The sequence below is a fragment of the Dicentrarchus labrax genome, unplaced genomic scaffold (assembly GCF_905237075.1).
Source record: "Dicentrarchus labrax unplaced genomic scaffold, dlabrax2021, whole genome shotgun sequence".
NCBI classification, from domain to species: Eukaryota; Metazoa; Chordata; class Actinopteri; family Moronidae; genus Dicentrarchus; species Dicentrarchus labrax.
In genome coordinates, this window is record NW_026136715.1 from 23,851,292 (window position 1) to 23,871,487 (window position 20,196).

Sequence of the window (20,196 nt, forward strand, 5' to 3'; positions counted from 1 at the left end):
TCCAGTTTGCAACCGTTTCAGGGTGTATTGATGCCAGTCGGGGATATATTTATATTTGGCAAGCTGTGATGCTCGTTTGGCTAGGTCTTGTCCTGAATCAACACTGTAGATAGGGGTTTTCAAAGTTCAGACAAATATTTGGATACTGATTCCAGTTTAATCTGCACTGCTGTCAGATTTAGATGAGCCCTTGTCACAATCCCTTGTCATAGACAAGCTCAGGCTTAGCTGAAGGATGTTTTCAAACAGCTGGTAATGTGTAGGGATGTGCCGATGACGTTTTAAATTTTTTTTTGGATGATTCCAAACTGAGTGTTTTAATACTAGTATCTGCCGACGCTGAGGCCGATCTCTTTGCTACTAAGAAACAAGGAGGATGGATAAGAGGTTTGTTGGTGTTTTTTACCAACCTCAGTGTCAGGACTCAGTCACCTTCACACTCTTTTAATTTGCACTCCTCTTACAGCGTAGAACCCAGCTGTAGAGAGCAGTGCTGCAAGACTCGCAGGTTGAGGTGGACATTCCACGTCAGAGTTTGATCGTCTTTACTTTAGCCGATACTGGTTCATTACGATTCTAACGGATACACAGAGATTTAAATTTGAAGCGTGGCAGCAGCAATACTCTCTTAGATTTTTGTTTTTTGTCTCCCACGTTTTGTTGCAAGTGCTGATTGCTGCAGTATTCCTGCACTTCCGAGGTGTCCTGTAATTCAAACAGCTCAGTACTCTGTTGTCTTTTCTCTTGAATTTTCTCTTTGTCTGTTAAACAGTGGTGTTCGCACTAACCAGTTTCTCTTCTGCTTATTTCAAACAAAACACAACGCTCCCTGTGTGGTGGAGGTTTTCCCCCCAGGAAAGACCCACCAGACACCATGTGTTTGCAGTGGACAAATGATGCACTAGCTTTCATGAGCTGGTCAGACGTTGAACCAATGTTGTGAAGTATAAATCGGCAGTAGCCAGGATAAAAAAAAAATGTCTGCCTTGTGACATTCACATGTAACGGATTACTCCGTTTTTGTTATTCCTTTACTCCTACAGTCACAGTGTCCTCCTCTCCACCTCCCTCCTTAATGTGAACGGGGCTAATGGATTCCTTATGAGAGGTAATTGTGTAGCTACAACATAAATGTAGTAAAGGCTCTGGTGTTGTGGCTGGTGTCATTATGTCTTGTTTGATGCCCCTTAGGCGCTTGGCGATATAAACGTCAATAGCAGCTCACCTCACAGTTTAAGGTCACAGGCAACCATACAAGTAGTGCTTATAGAATTGCAAGTTCTCAGAGTTCAACATTGGATAATAGACCATAGAGATCACATGCTTCGGTCAGCACAACACTAGGGTGGAGATTCATTTGCCATTTGCCCATTTACTTTATGTTGATGTGTATAGAAACATGGGGTTGTAGGCAGTTTTATACACATTAGGTCAAATGTATCCATGCACAGTGCCCAGAGATAGCGAAATACTAAAATGTATGGATTTCTTATTTCCCTACTTCCTCCAGAGTGGGGAAATTGGCACCAGCCACCAGACGAAGTCTGGCAAAGCATGAAAAGGTTTGGTAGAGTTCAGACACAACATAATGATTTAATGATTGGTGAAGTTGAACATTTATCTGTCAGTGGCTGGTAGATGTTCACATTTTGAAAAGTTTTCCATCCCGACCCCTTCCCATAATCGGTTCAGCCAAAATCTATACAAATCAAATTGACTTCAACCGAATATTTGCCATGGTGACCAAGCGATCCCTTGAGGCACAGATCTGAGACCAGCCAGCCCTTCACATAATGTTCATCAGCATCCATTTTACCTGTCAGCCTGCCTGAATGAACATAAAGCACAGGCCCACTTTTCTTTTAGCAGCACTATGTAGGGCTTAACGTGGCCAGGAAACAGCTTAAATGCTTAACAAGAGTCTAAAATTGCCATCAGTCTCTAACTCTGACAGCAGATCTGGATTGGCATTCAGGTGACAAAAATAATAAATGGAACAGTAAAGACCTGAGACAGTGAAAAAAATCTTATTGCCGCAGATACTTCTTTACCTCTGTAAATACAGACTAGATACCTGCTTCATAATCTTTAGTGGCCAAGCAAAAAAAATTGTGCAATCATAAAACTGTTGTAACCCTAAGCCACATTTTCCTCAGTTTTCTTTAAAGACAGTGGTTCGCTGGAATAGGCCTAGGCCTCCTTGCTGCTCCAGGCCGCTTATTGCCACCCCTGATGCCACTCAAATTCCGCTTATAGACGTTCATTATTTGCATCATAGTTTATGGTTTACATGCTGATGAGGCTGAAATGTAAAGGGATGTATTTCGGTTATTTAAATTGGCAGGAAAACAGTCCATCAGCAATAGATCCATTCCCGCTGATGTATTCCAAAAACCACCCGGTCAAATTTTATTCACACAACTTATTACTTGCTGTATGACGTGATGGAACAGTCATGGGAAAAGGTCTTGAGATTTTACTGTCAAAAACGAGCAGAAACCCCATCGTTTTCCATGTCACACAAACACAGACCTTTAACAAGAAGTAATCAAAGTCTGCCTGTGTTTCCTAAAATGTACAGCTCATTCATTGACTTGGATTTGGTGTAATTGGAATCAGACTACCAAACTCCATGCTAAAGATATTTCGGTAAGCAGCCAAAAGTCTATTGTAACCATCACTGCCTTCTGTGCGGGTGAATAAGACTCAGTTTCCATTTATTTAAACTGAGGCCTTTTAATTAGACTGATGTGAGAGTTAACTTTAACGTGTTTTACTGCCCCACTAAAGGCACGACTGGCTCATTAGTGCAGCCACTCATTAAACCTGGGAGTGGGAGTGTGTGTGTCTGCGCGCGGGTGTGGCTATGTATGAAGCGGTCTCCCATGGACTTGCACCAGTGCAGGTATTTAAAGATGTCTGCTCTGTGGAGCTGTGACAGCGAGGAAGGGCCTGTGTGATTTTCATTAGCACAAAGTCAGCATATTTGTGCTAATTGTGATTATGACTTTAAGCTGCACTAATCAATAGAAGTTGTCTATGTATCAAATGACTAACAGGAGAGCAGTGTCTTGTACTGAAGCACCCGGAGAGAATTATCACCAGACTTTTTTTTTTAAATACACATTACCCACAATTATGAGAAATATATCCTTCACCCCTCTGGCCAGTTACAGTACGGTCCAGCACACCTGCACCACAGCTGCCCAAGACCCAACTCTTCCGTCACCTCCCTGTGTCCATCAGTTCTTTTTGGTTAAGTCATTTTGAGACATGACTCGGTTTGTAAAAGTGTACATTGATTCGAATCATCGATATTTCGGTGGTAAGCCCTGGATTCTCTCATATGCGTCATTTGGAGAGCACATAAATTAAATTCTGAGAATGGAACCCTCTCTTACACCACAAATTGTTGTTTCTATTCATGTTTGTGTGTAGAATAGACAAATAAGAATAATCTTGTTAGTTTGACAGCAAGCTGTTTCCCCCCTGCTTCTACTTACTTAAAAATGGGAAGGAAATAACATCATCTTGTGACTGTCATCATTTCATAATATTTTCCAAAAAAAGGGGGTGTTAACATTTCTGGATATTGCAGGGAATTGTCCCAGAGTAAAGAGGAAACATAAAACACTCGCAAATGAGATTCAGCTTCTTTCTCCTTCTTGCTCACTCTTTCTGTGTCTGTCTGTTGAGGCCCAGTGTAAGGGGCTTTCAGTGAGCTCAAGTTTTTTTCCCCCCCTCCATTCCTCATTTTCTCTTTCCTGATGCTACTGTAGCACAGAGAGGGAAAGACAAGCCCACTGAGGGCGATTGGTTGTAACTCAACAGGCCCCCCACATAAGGCTCCACCCACCTCATCCTGTTTGTGGGACAATTAGTCATCCTAAAGTGTTGTGGATGACCGGGCACCCGGCCACATGCACACACACGCTCTGAATGCGGTTAAAGTCAATATCCTTTATTACTATTGGCATACATTTTTCATGCCTCACTGTCTTTCTCTCACTACTACTTCTTCCTGCCTGCATCTTTCTGACACGTGTACATACACACCGTGGACCCAGTGTAAATGCACAACAGTAGGTTAAAGCAGACAGGACAGAACAGGACGAAGCATGTTTTGGCTTAGAGCTCTATCACTTTCGCTCTCACACACACATGCTATCTTGGATATATTGTTAGCGTCTCATATTATGATCTCCACAGACTTTTTAGAGTTGGATTTTACACAGTTACTTGTACATTTTGTATCCAGTCTGCTACTAAACACCGCAGGACTTCATGTCCCCTAACACATGACGGCAGACTAACTTGCCTCAAAAGCAGTGCCAACTTCAGAATTGGGGGTAAGATATTTAACATTTACTCACTGTATAAATGTCTCTTTTTTTATCTCCATGGTACCTTTTTAAACACACTTAAAACTGTCTAAAATGGGTAAAAATGTCACTAAAGGGTGGCAGTCTGGAGATCTGTTAACAACCTCTCGTCTGTCTTCTTATCCTGCAGACAAGCTAGATTTGACAGCTTTATGTCTGGATTTGGATTTATAATTGGTCCTAAAGTCAGGTCCCGGTAGAATTACAAATGTCTTGGAAAGTCTTAAAATTGGCTTCCTGAAAGCTGGTTTCTTTATCCTTTTCTGTAAATCTATTAAACTAGGAGAGAGCCTGACACGGTCTTTACATCTCAGTTTCTGCTTTTATGCATTTCAGCCCTTCTAGTCTGCTGGACCTACCAGCATGTTCATCATTACAAATACAAAACAAATGTATTCAAACATAAAGACTATCGGATGTTTCCAAAGAGTTGTGTAAAAAATCTGATATCTGTTAGGTCTTGGTGAAGCCGACAAAGTGGGATATGAATTTCCACAGGTTATGTGTACCTTAAATGAAGTGGGCCTTTGTGGGAAATTAAAAGGGTTTAAGAGGTTAATGTCATTTGAATGTTATACCTTTTTTCCTTTGCTTCCCATCTTTTTGATCTCTTCACTTTATGATAATTATACATCGGTACCTCAGTACTCCCTCTGCTCTTTACCTCACCTCCTTCTCTCTCATCTCTTTTTCTCACTGTGCTTGTCGTTCGTTTGTTCATCTAGTGTAGTACCCAAACCCAAGCTCTGTGTGTTTGGACTGTATGATTATTAATTCAGTCTAACCTCCTGCTCCTCTTTTTGATGAATGTGTCCTGCTCCCCTCCACTTTGCATTATCAGGGAACACAAGAACATTATCATGAAAAATGCAGGAAAATAAAGCTTGACTCAATCGATAGTCCTTGATTAACGTTTTAGTGCTTGGATGCATGGCGAGTTTATTTCTGTGTGGTGTGTACAGCATGTACAGTAGTGTAGCAGAAAGGCTGAGATCAATCTCTCCCATATTCATTGAAATCCACAGTCAAGGTGATGTTAGGGTCAACAATATTGATTATACTGTTATGTCACACCGAAATTATTTATATATTTATATATATATATATATATATATATATATATTTATATTGAAATATTTTAAGTTTCATCTTATTAGAAATAGAACATTAAATTTTGGCAGGCATCGATATTTATTTAGAATTAAAAACAAATGAAATAAGACTGAATTTCACAAAAATAATGGAAATGGGTTTGCATCAGTGTTTGTTTCCTTGTGTTGATGTTCTCTTTGTTACTCAGGTGGTCAAAGTAAGCTTTATCTGCATACTAGTCCACTGTTAAATGAATACGGAATGGGTTTAATGCAACACAGCTTTCACTGTTTTTTGTTTTGGTTACTAAATTGCTCTTAAATCAAATTCCTGGTAGCAGTAAAGTCTTAATTTGCCTTTAAACATGCTCTGTCTCGTTCTTCTTACAGACTGTCTCTGCCTCATTTCCTTCTGTTGTCGTTTGCCCTTCTTCCTCTCCTCCACCGCCAGCATTTTACGCTTGTTATTCTCCTTCTCTGCTCCATTCTCTCCCCCTCTCTGTCCTTTTTTCATACTGTGTTTTTTTTCCTCCTTGTTATGGTTTTTCTGTGTTGCTCTATCCCCTTCCCTTTTTTACTCCTGCTGTGTGCTGTATTATGTAGCGTTTAAGACTCTATTTGCTTTTGGCAGGAGCTGGAGTCAGCTTGGGTCAGATTTGTTTCAGTGCTACTCTGATTGTGGTGTGTAGTATATGCCCCAGAGTTTGCAGCAGGAGAAAACCCTGCCGCACATGCATTTATACGTAGTTCGTCTCTCTCCAACATATGCACACTGTAAGCTGCCTTGCCCTTTTGACTGAATCATTCGGGAAAATGACGCAACTTGGAGACCATAAAAGAGATTAAATAGGTCTAGTTTGTGTGTGTGTGTGTATGTGTGTGTGTGTGTGTGTGTGTGTGTGTGTGTGTGTGTGTGTGTCGATGTTTCCCTTTCTTTAGACCAGACCTGCCGTCTTTTGCACACCAGTTATTAATTGAAAGCATTTGGCTCTCACAATGGACAGAAACGAATAGCCTTTTGATATTTTATATAGAACATTTTAGACATAAGTAGAGTCAGATTTATTTAACAGAGTGGTAATGGTGGGGTGTCACTCGTTTGTAGCTTTCTGATTTCATAATTTGCATGTTTTGACTGTGTGATCGCTCCGCCCAATAGCTCCAGTGGAGAGGGGCAGTAGTTTATAATGTAAATAGGGATGGGAGATTGCTGAAAACCGTGTCCAAGTTGTCTGATTCATAGAATCGTATGCCTCCAAGCTTATCAATATATTTTATCAAACCATTTTGGAAACTTGCAGCATGAGGGTGTCAGTGGCTGAGAGGAACCGCCCCAAGCGTGGCTTCATTTCACAAAGAAAGATGACAACATTACTAGTTTGTAATGTCTGTAAAATAAGTAAGTTCAAGTAAGGATGAAAACACCAGGAATATGGTGAAACATCTTTCTACGCAACATCGGCTTAAATTAAATTGAGTGCCATGTTTTTGACATTGAATTTTTTTTAGTCATATTTTTTCTACATTCTTACTTTGTTAAATTGCGAGAAAATCCTATCGCAAATCTAGTATTGTGAATTGTATTATGAGTTGAGTGTATCTTCTAAATCAAGCACAGAATAAAACTCAAAAATAATCCTTCAAAAATGTTAATGAAACTCACTGGAATTGGTTGTTGCTCTAAACTGTGGCTTCAACGTTTGCTGTGAGCATAAAGGATCAAAAATCAGTCAGCACCTCCGAGATAAGTGGAGTACACACACAAGCATGCACACACAGGGTTGTTCGGGCCACTGAGGCTGATCTCATAAACTAAAACTCATGCTGACCATCGTCTTAAGAGTCTATGAAATGCTCCATTTGCAGACGGTCTTTCTGGTGTGTGTAGCCCGCTCTCTGGTTCGGAAGGATGCCGTCATAAGCATTGATCTTCCCCGGTCCACACAAACAAAGAAACAAATAAACGACAAAAAGAAACCAAGTAGCACAAAGAATTTAATCAACCAAATCTCTAGATTGTTTCTTTTTATTAGCCTGGCAACCACCCCACAGACAAGATTATGTTTTGGCCTGTGCCCAGGGGATCGACAGGTAAAACCACAGGCCCTGCTATCATTGTATCAACCCACACATCTCTAAAGCGACTATGTGCTGTTATTACATTCTTTGGCTAGAATGGTGGCATTACTGGATTACCTTTCAGGCCGCAAGACAATACAATCTAGGATATTTGAATAGCTGTATTCATGCAGCATGTAAAGTCATATTTTGTTTCTGTTACTGTTATGAAGCAGAAAAGTATAGCTGGTTTGTTTTTAAATCATGTAAATGATTGTAACAAAGGGCTACCTGCTTCCACCTACTATTTGTGTCAGGTCATATCTCATGCTTGTCCCTCTGGCTACTCAAAGGAGTTTTGACACTAGTCGTTTCAGCTCATTCCTTGCCTTTCCAAAATTAGACCTGAGCAGTGGAGATGACCTATTTACCGGGCTGCCTCTCACAACACTCACTTTCATTCATCTACCATCCATCCTTTGTTTATGTGGCACATTCAGAGTGTTTAGTCAGATTTGGATGGATAGGTGAATATACTGTGCTGTCTGCCCCATGTCTTCCGTGTGTGTGTGTGTGTGTGTGTGTGTGTGTGTGTGTGTGTGTGTGTGTGTGTGTGTGTGTGTGTGTGTGTGTGTGTGTGTGTGTGTGTGTGTGTGTGTGTGTGTGTGTGTGTGATGTCCTCTGCGGAGCTGTCAAAACAAACCTGCAGCCGTCAGATGGAAGTGCATGTGGACGACGCTTCTGTCGATGTTCTAGGCATGTGCGAGATGTTACGTGCTAGGGTCTGGCAGCAACGCTACAGCGCGATCGAGTTTGTGTCTGTGTGTGTGTGTGTGTGTGTCACTCTATGCCCGTAACTTGTGTATCATAGGGAATGCATACGTGTTTGACTTTGTCCAGAGTGTATGCTGAAAGCTGACACAGCTGTTTCACAGTAACCACACTGTTTCTGCACACTATCTACAGTTTCCCTCCATGGCTGTTCTCCAATCAACTTCCCTCTATTGCTATTTTCTCCCTCTCACTTTCTTAGATTTTCTCTTTTCGTTCTGTCCTCCCACTCTGTTGCACAGATTTACTGCGAGTGTGTTTGGAGACTTTTGGTATTTTCACATGGCCATTATTGTCAGCCTGTAATGTGTAATATATTTATTATTTATTTAAATGTGTTTCTTTATGCGTGTAATCCACACAAATAGCTGTGCATTATAGCCTCAGGAATGAATGTCACCTATGTCAGATAGATATGTATCATGTATCGTAACGATTCAATATATTGCAATACTATAAGCAAGGTGTTATATGGCAATAAAAGATAAAAATCAAATTTTAGGAAGAAAATCTGAATTTTTTGAGAATCTATACAATATCCTAAAACAAAATCACGATACTCAAGTGTCAAGATATTTTCTTACACCCCTCATGTCTTGATTCAGTAAATAGGTGGCACCATAGTGGCACAATTTGTTTGTTTTCACTGGATAGTCTGGGTTTGAGAGGGATGAGGAGAAAAGCCTCTGGAGCTTGTTCCCAGCGTTTCACTGTGATATTTTACTGCACAGGAAGACAGCAGTCATTTCTAGCCAAACCTTCCATTTTCAGTTTATCAAAACTTTAGAGCTTAATGCCATAGGCTGCTGTGGTGGAAACAAAATATTGTAATAGACAATTCCACAGCTCTTAATGTCCTTCGTCAACCATTTACAATTTGAAGCAGCATTCAAACCAAGTGGGTACAAAATGGCAAGCGGGACAAAGACTGGACACTGTGGAGACTGTGGGCGTGACGATGATATGGAAGGAAAAAAGTCCTCAAAGACAGTTTATCAGCTCCAGTGTGCCAGGAGACAGTGCTGTAAATACTGTCCGCTACATTTCTAGCCCACTGTGAATTTCTTGAGCAAACATTTGAAATGTTACAAAAACAAGAATATAAATCAATTGGTTTCACTAGGCAGGAAATGAGGAGTTTTTTTAATATATATACAGTGTGGGTGAAGTAGTAGGACAATGACACATTTTTCATAGTTTTGGCTTTTTGCTCTAGCATGTTGCTATTGAATTGATACAATAAGCTGAAGTTTCAGTTTTAACAATGTTTGAGGCCTCCATATTGGGTTAGCAGTGTAGGACTTGTATCCCTTTAATTATGCATGGTTCTGAATTTTATGACAGCAGGACAATGATACTCGGCACACAGCAAAAACAACCAATTACTTTTTTTTTTCTGTGGCCAAACAGTGGAATGTTTTTGACTGGTCAAGTTAGGTCGCCTGATTTCAGTCCAGCTGAACATGTTTTTCACTCCCTGACTGAAGACAAAGTCACACTCCTCACATCCACAGTATTGATCACTTAAAGGATTAACACTGTGAGGATGTATTACACAGACTACTTTACATTTCCTATATAAGAAGCATTCTTATATATCAACAAAAACATACAGCAAGCCTAAAACTGTTGTCATGTAAAGTTAGTCAAAATGTCAATTTCCACGTGTTTCTTTATTTCTTACTTTTTTAATGCTATGCACCTGAATTTAAGCAAAGGTCCTTTCCCTGGTGATACCCAGTCAGGTCGGCCCCCGTCATCCTGGCTGAGAGGCCCCTCAACTGGCTAGAAGCCAGGGGCAGCAGGGAGGTGAGGTATTTTAATTCACCTTAGCCAGGAAAGGAAATTGTTTGCACCAGAGTGAATCAAACAATGGAAACAATTTTTTGTGACAGTACAGACGCCATCGAAGAGAGCTAATCTAATAAAACAAAAACAGTCCGGGCTGTCATTTGGCAGTTGTCATTTGGCTACTCACTGTAGTCTGCAGTGAAAGGAGTTAATGGTGAATGAAGTGCAGTGCAGCAAATAATCCCACAAAAGCAGCTGACTAGGATGCTACGGAGTACATTGTAATGAAAAAAATAACTATATTACATTTCTTACCTTCTATGTCTGGTAAATCCCGCCTTGGTGTCATACCACACAGGCTATCCTACCAGTCTAGGTTCAAACTAAATATGTAGGCAATCTCAGGCGTAGCTCTGCGTGAAGGGCCAAAATACGATACAAAATTTCCAGGACAACATAAATCAACTTTTCCTCTATTTATCTCTACAGTATAAGTGTAACTTTCACCCCCTGGCAATGCTAGAATCCCATGCCCATTGTGGAAGTCAGTATATTTGGGATCAAAGGTCACCTTATTTGAACTTTGACTGCAAGACCTATTGGAAAATCAGGGCATTGTGCTCTGCTATGTCTTGCTCAGCTGCCTGATTTTATGATTTCAGTGCTGTTGGTTCCTTCTCGACCCCTTGAAGGCGTTCATGTAGATAAATTATGAAAAACCTTGCTGTATTACAGTACTTAGGTTAGGCAAGTTTGAATATTGTCTGCCTGGATGTCTTGTCCGTTCAGTTAAATTGAAAACAGGTTGTGTTTCTAGTGATCTCATAATTAATCATTTAATGTGAGCAGATTAATTAGTTATATTTTGCTTGTGATGCCGTTATGTTGAGCGTATGCTCCATATGTGGTGCTGACATCAGAGTCAATGCCAAAAAGAGGAATACAATTCTGATTGTATATGAAGAGGTTGGAAAATGAGTATTTCCTGAGCTCTACTTAAGCAGAGGTTCTTGGAGTAAGCAGTGAGGTCAGACATTTTAGTCATCATTTTACAAACAACATTATGGAAAGTATGTAAATATGTCTTAATATACTCACAAGTGCTGAATGGATGTGATGTTCTGGTTGTTCAGGGCTTGCTGTTACTGGTTTAGGTATGAAAAGAGCAGGCTGCACACAACATACCATTTTACTATCCTGTACTGTATTGTGCTATACTATTACAGAAAAGTGGGAACCCTGGTGCACACTTTTTTTTTATTAATACAATTTTTTAATTTTATTGTGACCACATGTATGTATGTTTTTTTTCTATTGTATAATGTATGTATGGTTTTTTTCTATTGTATAATGTATGTTGTTTTTTTCTATTGTATAATGTATGTATGGTTTTTTTCTATTGTATAATGTATGTATGGTTTTTTTCATTGTACAAGTGTGTGTACGTATGTAACTGTTTTGATATGGACTGATCAGAAATAAACTGAACTGAAGTAGAAACTGATGAAGAACCCAAGACAGCCTCTGATTTTCTTTTCTATCCAGCCTCCCTGCTGGCAGCTTTGACTGGATTCAGCATCACGTTACATAACGCTGTCATTCCATGAATACCTTGTTGTAACTCGGCTGATTTGTTTTCCTGACACATTTGTCTTTGAATCAAAGGTTTAGTCCTTTTATTTTGAGGATGTACTGGCCATTTAGTGTGTTGATGCTCTGATGAATCAGCTTGCTGTCTGTCCCGGCTGATAAGAGTTCATTGTAGTCCTCATTCAGGGTGTCCGCTGGGTCTTAAAGTCTATATCCAATAGTCTGAACATTGGGCCTTTTTAAAATGTGAATTTGAACGATTTGGTCAGGTCTTAAAAATTGAGTGGATTAATATTAACGTTACTTCTCTAAAGTTAAATTTTTCAGTCACTTTTTAAATGTGTTTTTGGGAAAGGTTTGTATTGATCATGCTTTAACAACAACAAAACGAAACCGACATGGAACCAAGACCAGTTTTACTAAATATCCTTTGTACTTCTTTGCCAGTATGGTCTCAGTGTGACCACCGTCCCTGAGAGCCATTGTCATTCAGGGCTGTTATCACCATGCATTGTTTACATTTTCATACAAAGTAGAGGGAGTCATATGACACTGCTCTAACTGGTAAACAATGATGTAGCTAGCTAGCTAGCTAGAGCAGTATTCATTAATAGTTTTCCTCCACAGTGATCCCAGTAGCTCTCTCTTGTATAGTACTAAATCCTCTAGGCCACTGAAAACCCTTTGTCAATATTCATAGGTGGCATGTGAGTTATTAACATCAGGACTCGTGGCAGTGATACAAATTTGTGGATCCAGGCCAGTGCAATTAGCAGCCGCCTGGTGATGCACATTGAGTCCTAATTCTGGGCCTGTCACCACAGAGCCAAAAGTTTCCAGCTAGTGTGAATTGTAAACGGCTTCCTGAGTTACTCTGTCTACTTTATCTGAAACTGGTAACTTTGGCTACTGACAAAAAGTGAATCACCGAGTACCGACTGAATTTAGCTGTACAGCAGATGCCAGGAATGGTGTTTTGTTTGTCTTCCTAAGACAACATGCAGTTTCAGTTCAATGAGCATAATTCTCTCTCTCTCTGTGTGTGCATGTTTGTGTAAATGTGTGTATGTATACACAGTCGCTAAAACCAGGAGAAAGTGGTTATGTTTTTCTGACGATGTATGCTGGTTTACCCAGAGAGGAAAAACCAAGCAACAAACAACAGCCACAATAAGTCTAAACAGACCCCCCCCCCCTCCTCCACACTCTCTCTCTTTGCTCTCCATATGGTGTTGGTTGCTTGTGGTTTTTGTATTCTGCAGCTCTGTGTGTATGTAGTGATTTGGTGAAGACCTCATGCCTGGCTGGGAAATGCTCGCACGCGGACATGCACACGCACGAATGCGATCACAGACATAAATCTGTTCATTCAGGCACGTTTGCAGAAGAAAACCGACGAAAGCGCGACTAAACGTCTGCACACACACACATTTTGCTCTGCCCGATAACTCTCTTATCCCACTTGTTTACAGTTGCTCTGGTCACCGCAGAGTTGAAACTGTCACTCAGAATCAAATTCTCCTTTCACATGTGGTGATTCAGACCGCCTGTTTAAAAAACAGCCATCATGTTTGACAGATGTGTACTTTATGGCTTCAACAGAGACTTGATTCACAAATCCTATTTTGACAGTCGCTCTCCTCGCTATATGTGTTCGTTGTCTATTAGTGAAAATGTGAATGTTTTGGTTGGTGAGGCTCTTCAAGGGTGTGTCGTTGTCTGCAATGCCCCCATTTTTCCCCTCCGCTTTTGTTTTTCTTTCCTCTGCTTTCAAGAACAACAGAAATGTCGAGAAAACCGTCAAAGCAGTGGTAGACAGGACAATGACATCTATTAAAGAGAATGTGAAGATAATGCCTGAGATATTTATTTTTATACACAGGAAATAATTTATTTGAAACGAGACTAAGCAATTCTTTTAACAACCCTCAAAATCATTGATAAATATAGAGAACTAGAGTAAAAATAGATGCAGTTGTACCACATTAAAATATTTTTTATTTTTCATCGAAAATGTTTAAAATTTTATTTTAGCCTGGTTGGCAAAACATGGTGGGTTTACTGACAGCACATTGTAGGATTTCTTGGTGTTGAGGTTGAAATTCAGATGCACTGTGATAAACAGTGCATACATGCATACATTAATTAATGCATCTCCAAAGATAATTATCCCTGGACCAAGTTAAAGTTGTTGTTAAATACTGAAAGACATTCCTGGTAACTATGAGGTCTTTATTTTCCTGCTTGAGAGAAGTCAAAATTACTCAAGGATGTGCTTTTCTACTCAAGCACACAATTTGTTTCCTTTTCCTGTTTTTCCTGCCTGTCTCCTATCATGTTCTCTTTGATTTTGCCCTGCTCACAGACAAGGATCCAAATGATGGAAAAACCTGCGTCTATAAATCCTCGTAAGCCTGCATGTGGTGTAGCAAATCCTGTTTCTTCCCCACTCTGTTTTTAAAGAGTTTTCTCCGTTTTAAAAAAGCAAGACAATTCTGTCGTTCCCTTTTTAAACCAGAAAACTGCATGCCAGTTGGGCAACAGGCAAGGGTGCTGACAAGGCCAAAGTAGGACTTATCACACTAGCTGAGGCTCGAGTCATGTTTCTGGCAGTTTTCTCTACAGGGGCCTCTCACACATACATGTGCTTGTAAACGCACCCACAGCCACACACACACACACACACACCACACACACACACACACACACACACACACACACACACACACACACACACAGGCATACACAAACTTATTCGGTAATATCCTACTGTTTGAAGTCTGCAGTAACTCCTCGAATCTAAGTGGTGAATGAAGATATACAAGCATCTTGCAAGTAGTCTTTACATGCATACTTCTATATAAATTTTTCCATCTGTGGACTCTCCTATACCATTACATCTAGTTTTGAAAAGACCACTTATTAAAGTGGCTTTTATGCTGCCTTCAAGGTCTGTCCCCTAAAGCAAGAGCAAATGGTGATGGGAATAAATAAATATATACATATTATGTCTTCTTTCTTCCTCACAAAACAGTCAGTCTTCATAACATTTGCCAGTTAAGTCATGATATTATTTAGCTTAATCATAAAGTTATATGATGGTCATTGCCTCTTACCTCTTAGTACCTCAGTGCCACTTGTATTGTTAAAATAACAAATACTGCGAAATTAAAAAGTTTTCTAAACCTAGTTAGAAGGAAAATTGTAATGCAGCTTTGGGTAAATATGGATACATCAGATACAGATCATATAGATCCAGCTTAATGGAAAGTTTGCTCCTACTGTTTGGGTATCCAATTGTTGCTGGTGGTCTTCATACAGACAGAGAAATACATGTTTTGTTGCACACTTTAGTTTCATGCTCAGCACCCTCCCACCATGACTATGCATGCCAGTATGCATTGTGCAAGACCTCCTGACAAACGCAGCATGTTTACCTGGTCAGCCTGAGGTTTTATCGTATTCATCGACATGACAGTAGGCATTTCTGCTGAGATACTCAGATGAAATAATGAACTAACCTCCTTCCTGATACTGTAGATTTTATATTATCAATCATAACCACAGCAGATAATATGTTATTACTTTTCCAGCCATAAACTAACATTGCAAAAGTTCATAGAAACCTGTCCTCAATAGTTATTTTATCTGTCACCATTGTTATATTTATCATTTAACAAATGTTAAGCCTCCCACAGTTTTTTTTCACACTAACTTGCCTCAGCATTGACATGAGCAATAACCTCTAGTTAAACCTTGGTGTCCTTCCATTTTCTTTCTGTGCTCCTCTTTTCCCCCTTTTTTCATGTTTCAATTTTAAGAGAACATAAAACAACTTGCTCATGTACCATATTATATCTCATTTGGACACTGTTTATTTCCTTAACTTTTTGTCAGTCTGCCCCATCAGTTCTTGGAACAGGGCTGTAAGCATTGGTGTCTAGATGTTCTCATTGAAGTCCAGAGCTGTTTTTATGTACAGGATGTGCTAGAGCTGGTAACTAGAAAAGAGGAAGGGAGAGAGCGAGAGATGGAGGGATGAAGCGAGAGATGAGTCATTTTCTCTGTCAGACACTGTTGTTTTCCACTAAGCCCTGTTATTTTCGCTCATAAACCGATGCCAGGTAGTGGGTGGAAAAAGTCTCTTTTTTTGTTTTCACATTTGGTGTAATTTTATAATGGAGACAGACTGTGGTTAAACTTGAAACATTTGCATGGATTTGTCCCAGTGTTGCCTTCCTCTCTGTCTTTATATAGACTGAAACATGTATTGTGAAATTACTTGGCATAAGATTAAAATAAGTGGTCTGTTATGCTCCTAGTTGTTGTTAGTTCTTAAAAGTTGTCCACTTGTAGCGCAAATGGTGAATCCAAACTAACCCTTTGAAAACACCAAAGTCACAGAATAACACAAACAAACTTGCTGATCGAGGCGGCAGTGGGCCAGCAACTCGTGCGATCTGTGAGGTACAGTTACTGTTTTTGTCAAAAGAGTGCAGTGGCTTTGAAGAGAGTATACTGTAGATGGATAGAATGGCCTCACTTTGCTGTTGGAAATAAGGCTGCGTATTGGCAAGAATCTGGCAATACGATGTGTATCACCATACAGTGGTTACAATTCAATATATTGATTGATAATCAACTGCAGCCGCTAGTGAAGATGCTGTGGTAAGCTTAAGGGTTTAAGAGTAGAGACAGTATAATAGAGCTGCATCATTAATTGAAATATTATAAAAATCGCAATATACAAATCACAGAAGCTACAATTGTTTTTAGGTAAAATATGTGACTCTGGCATACAAATCTTGTTCTCCAGATTTAAGAGAACTTTTTTGTTTGGTACACACCCCAAAAAATGTCATCATGATTTGAATTGTTTTTTTGTTTTTTTTCAGTGAAAATAAATTTGATACAAAAATGATCCTCCCCACTAATTGCAATATCTTAAAATAATCACAATGTGATGTTTTTACCATATTGTGCAACCCTATGTAATATCATTCCCATTTCCATTGGCATTCATGTCAAGTCATGTGAAATATGTCAGTATTTATTATGTAAGTATGGTGTCGCACATTCAAGTTGGCATGTGCCAAACTGAAATGGAGTGGAAACCACAGCTGCACGTTATAAACCGGCACTTTGCTGCACAGGTTGTGGCGCGCATCCTAAGGTCATCAAACTCATCATCTAATAATAAGGTGCAAGTCGTCAACAGCAGAGTGGGGGAGATATCAATCAAGCGCAGTCTGTACACACCCATACAATCTAGGTATAATCAGGCAAAATAAGTTCATTAAAAAAAAAGTCTGGTGCGGGTGGACCATGGGTGCGTAGGGACTTTCAAATTTTCCATTTCATGATGTGCACCTAATTTGGATTTTTTAAAAATGTAACATTAAGACCAATGCTCGTTTCTGAATGTACAAGTTCAGATTAGTAATCAGTGTTGAAACTCTTTGAAAGAACATCATTATCATGTCGTAACTGTATATTGTTGTTTTGAGGTAGAGCAAGTTTTATAACCTTAGAGTCCTTAAGACCCATTCATAATTATGACGTTCAGAAAAGGAATGCCCAATCTGAAGAAAAGACTAACTGCTGCTTAACCGGTCACAGACATGGTGGGACATGTCTCCTTGTAAAGATCGTAATTTCGCAGTAATCAGTTTAACCGAGCTCTGGGGTAGCACCAGAAACGTTAACTTTATGATCTCATGGAAGAAGTGAATATTTCCCAGAGCCCCGCCGGTCTGTGCTTGACTGACGGACTGTGGTGGTGAAGATGCCAGCCTTGAAACCTCCTTTGAATACTTCTCTATGGCTGAATAGGAAAGAACCGAGCAGTATTAGATCAGCAGCAAAATGTGTTAAAATCAAAAGGCCGATGGAATGGAATTGAATAAGATAATTGGGTTTTGAATGGAAGCTTATGTCTGTGTTTGGGTCTGAAGTAGCTCTTTCAAGAGGCCATTTGCACTCCGTTAAGCTGCCTGTGAGAGTTTCTCTTTTTATCACAGTGGCTAATCTCTGGCCTGGCCGCTACACTGTAACCACTTCTTTCCCGCCATGACTCGTCTAAGATTATGTGCCGGCCCTTCACAGTGAAAGCCATTGTAGAGAATGGCATCCATCCTTTATCTCTAGGACTACGTTTCTAATGTACTACTACTATCAGTTATCCTTGCTTCCCCTGGCGACCACACACACTTAAACTAATAACATTGTTCAGGCTCACGGTCATCGTGAGTGACATACTGTCATGTATGTTTTGATATACATTTATATAGGATGCCATTATTTATGAAGTATTTTTTTCCCCCTCAGCCTATCCTTAGCATCTCATCAAAACCCCCTTTATTTAATGCCTACAGAGCAAATGGTATTGCGTGTTCTTTAATGCTCATTCATCACACGCACACGCACACACGCACAGTCACAGTCACACAAACATGCCTTAATTTGACAGGACCTCTACGGAGAAATATAAACACACATATCTCAAACAGCTTATATTATATAAGTCTGTGTACTATTTCTGCTCTCACCTGTTAACTGAGGATATAGAGGTTGATTAAAATGTTTTTACAGATGTAAACAAGCTGGCGGCTCATTGAGGACTCGGCCCATTCATTTGCGATTTTAAAAACAAGTAATATTAAATACAGTGTTTGACTTCACATGGATAGAAAGTAAAAAATAGTGTGGCTGGTTGATCCTCCGTCCCCATAGGGCTCATATGTGCATGAGCGTGCCTGTTAATGATCAGGTATCCATGTGCTTAGCTGTGATACCTTGCTTGGATTAGTGGCATTAAAAATTGAGGCCTGTGTGGTTACACCCCATGGGTGTTGTGGGAAATCTGAAAGTGACACTTGATTCTGACTTCTCCACAACACAAAGCCGCTGTCCTTTATTTCTCCAACACGGGGAAGAGGTTGCAGTGTAACTCTATCTGCTACATCTACGTCACAAAACCTATATTCTGTGTCCTACATCCCACATTCCACTGTCCTTCATCCTGCATCCCATTTACAGCCATGCCCTATATTCTATGTTGGGTTTTTATTATGAGGTACATTCTTCAGTATGTCACGTACAGTTAATGTTTAGCCTTTTCATGTCCTAGGATGCAAGCCAAATTTCTTTTCAACATCTTTGTTTACATTTTTATTGATTTATTGAACACCTCAGAGAGATGGTTTGACATCAGTTTTCTAAAAATCCCACAACAAGTTCTTTGGAGCCTACATTTTTAACTGGGACTATTATTTATCCATCACACACCACATGACCATTTTGTCAGTGACTATAAAACTGGAAACAAATTGTGGCTATAACTGACAAAAAATCTAGTCCGGAGAACGGCCGCATTTATCAGCACTTCCTATAATCTTGAAAAAGTCAGGCTCTTCTCCTTCAGTAAGAGGCCCTTCTGCTTCACTGAGTGCCAGGCCCTTCTCCTTCAGAGCTCCTCTCCTTTTAACAGCTTGCCAAGCCACATCAGGGAATGTGAAAGAGTCTGTTTTCAAGCACAGACTCAAGATCCATCACTTCAACTTGTTATATCGTAGCCCCTGCCCTGACCCTGAACCATGTCCGCTATCACAAATACCTGCTTTTTATGAGGCGGGGCTCTCACATCCGATAGGTTTCGGTTTATTCTGTGTAATCTGTTTGTTTATTTTCTTGTTGAACAGAGTTTGTTTTACTATTGTAAAACTTGCTGAGAGCATGCTGTTAAGTACACTTCAAATTCCACTGAAGTTTAAATGTGAACTTTGAATGTGTGTGTTGTTGGTGGATGGAGGGGACGGAGGGGTGTATTGATTTACACCTGCATACTTGGCAGTCTAGACAAGCTGGGAGGAGCCCCCCTCACAATGCCTCAGTAGAAGATAAACTGATACTTGGCTTAATGTTGCTATTATAACTATTATTATCTTCACAACAAAGGTACTAGCAGCTGTACACTGGGCCATCACCGTGCTCTGTGTGTCAGAATGTCAGAAGAGGGGAAACACTGGGGGTGTCCTGGTAGCTCATCTGGAAGAGATGCTGCCCTACGTACCAAGGCTGAGTCCTAACTGCAGCGGGTTCAACTCCGAGCCGTGGCCCTTTGCTGCATGTTGAGTTGCGTGGATCTTTGGGAGGTGGTTGTGACATAACACTGAGTTTTACACCGTGTACATCTTTCTCGTCAATCCACTGCCTGCTCCCGTTAACACGTGGAAATAATATACAAAGGAATTCACCTTTCTGCCTTCAGAGAGGATGAAGGCAGCTATGGACTAGAGTTGCATACCGGGCGGGCTTATCCTGTACTTTTGGCTGTTAGTGGTCCCTACACGAATGACCTCCCCACACACACTGTGCACTAAGCTTTCAATTTAGGAAAGAACAGAGTTGGATTTCCAAGTCCAAGTTAGAAATGTGAAATTAAAGGATCCTTG

At 40.1% G+C, this 20,196-nt stretch overlaps 1 protein-coding gene across 3 annotated transcripts in view; it reads left to right on the top strand.

Moving 5' to 3' along the window:
• The window catches only part of LOC127377316 (vitamin D3 receptor A), a 73,718-nt gene that overhangs the window by 4,010 nt on the left and 49,512 nt on the right, over window positions 1-20,196 (top strand). Inside the window, exon 1 of one of the 3 annotated variants that reach the window (XM_051425070.1) lies at window positions 4,189-4,349. The exons of the other annotated variants lie outside the window; for them this stretch is intronic. The gene's annotated coding sequence lies outside the window, so the exon portion shown is untranslated. Of the gene's footprint in view, window positions 1-4,188; window positions 4,350-20,196 lie in introns of those variants that run through there. 3 annotated transcript variants of the gene reach the window in all.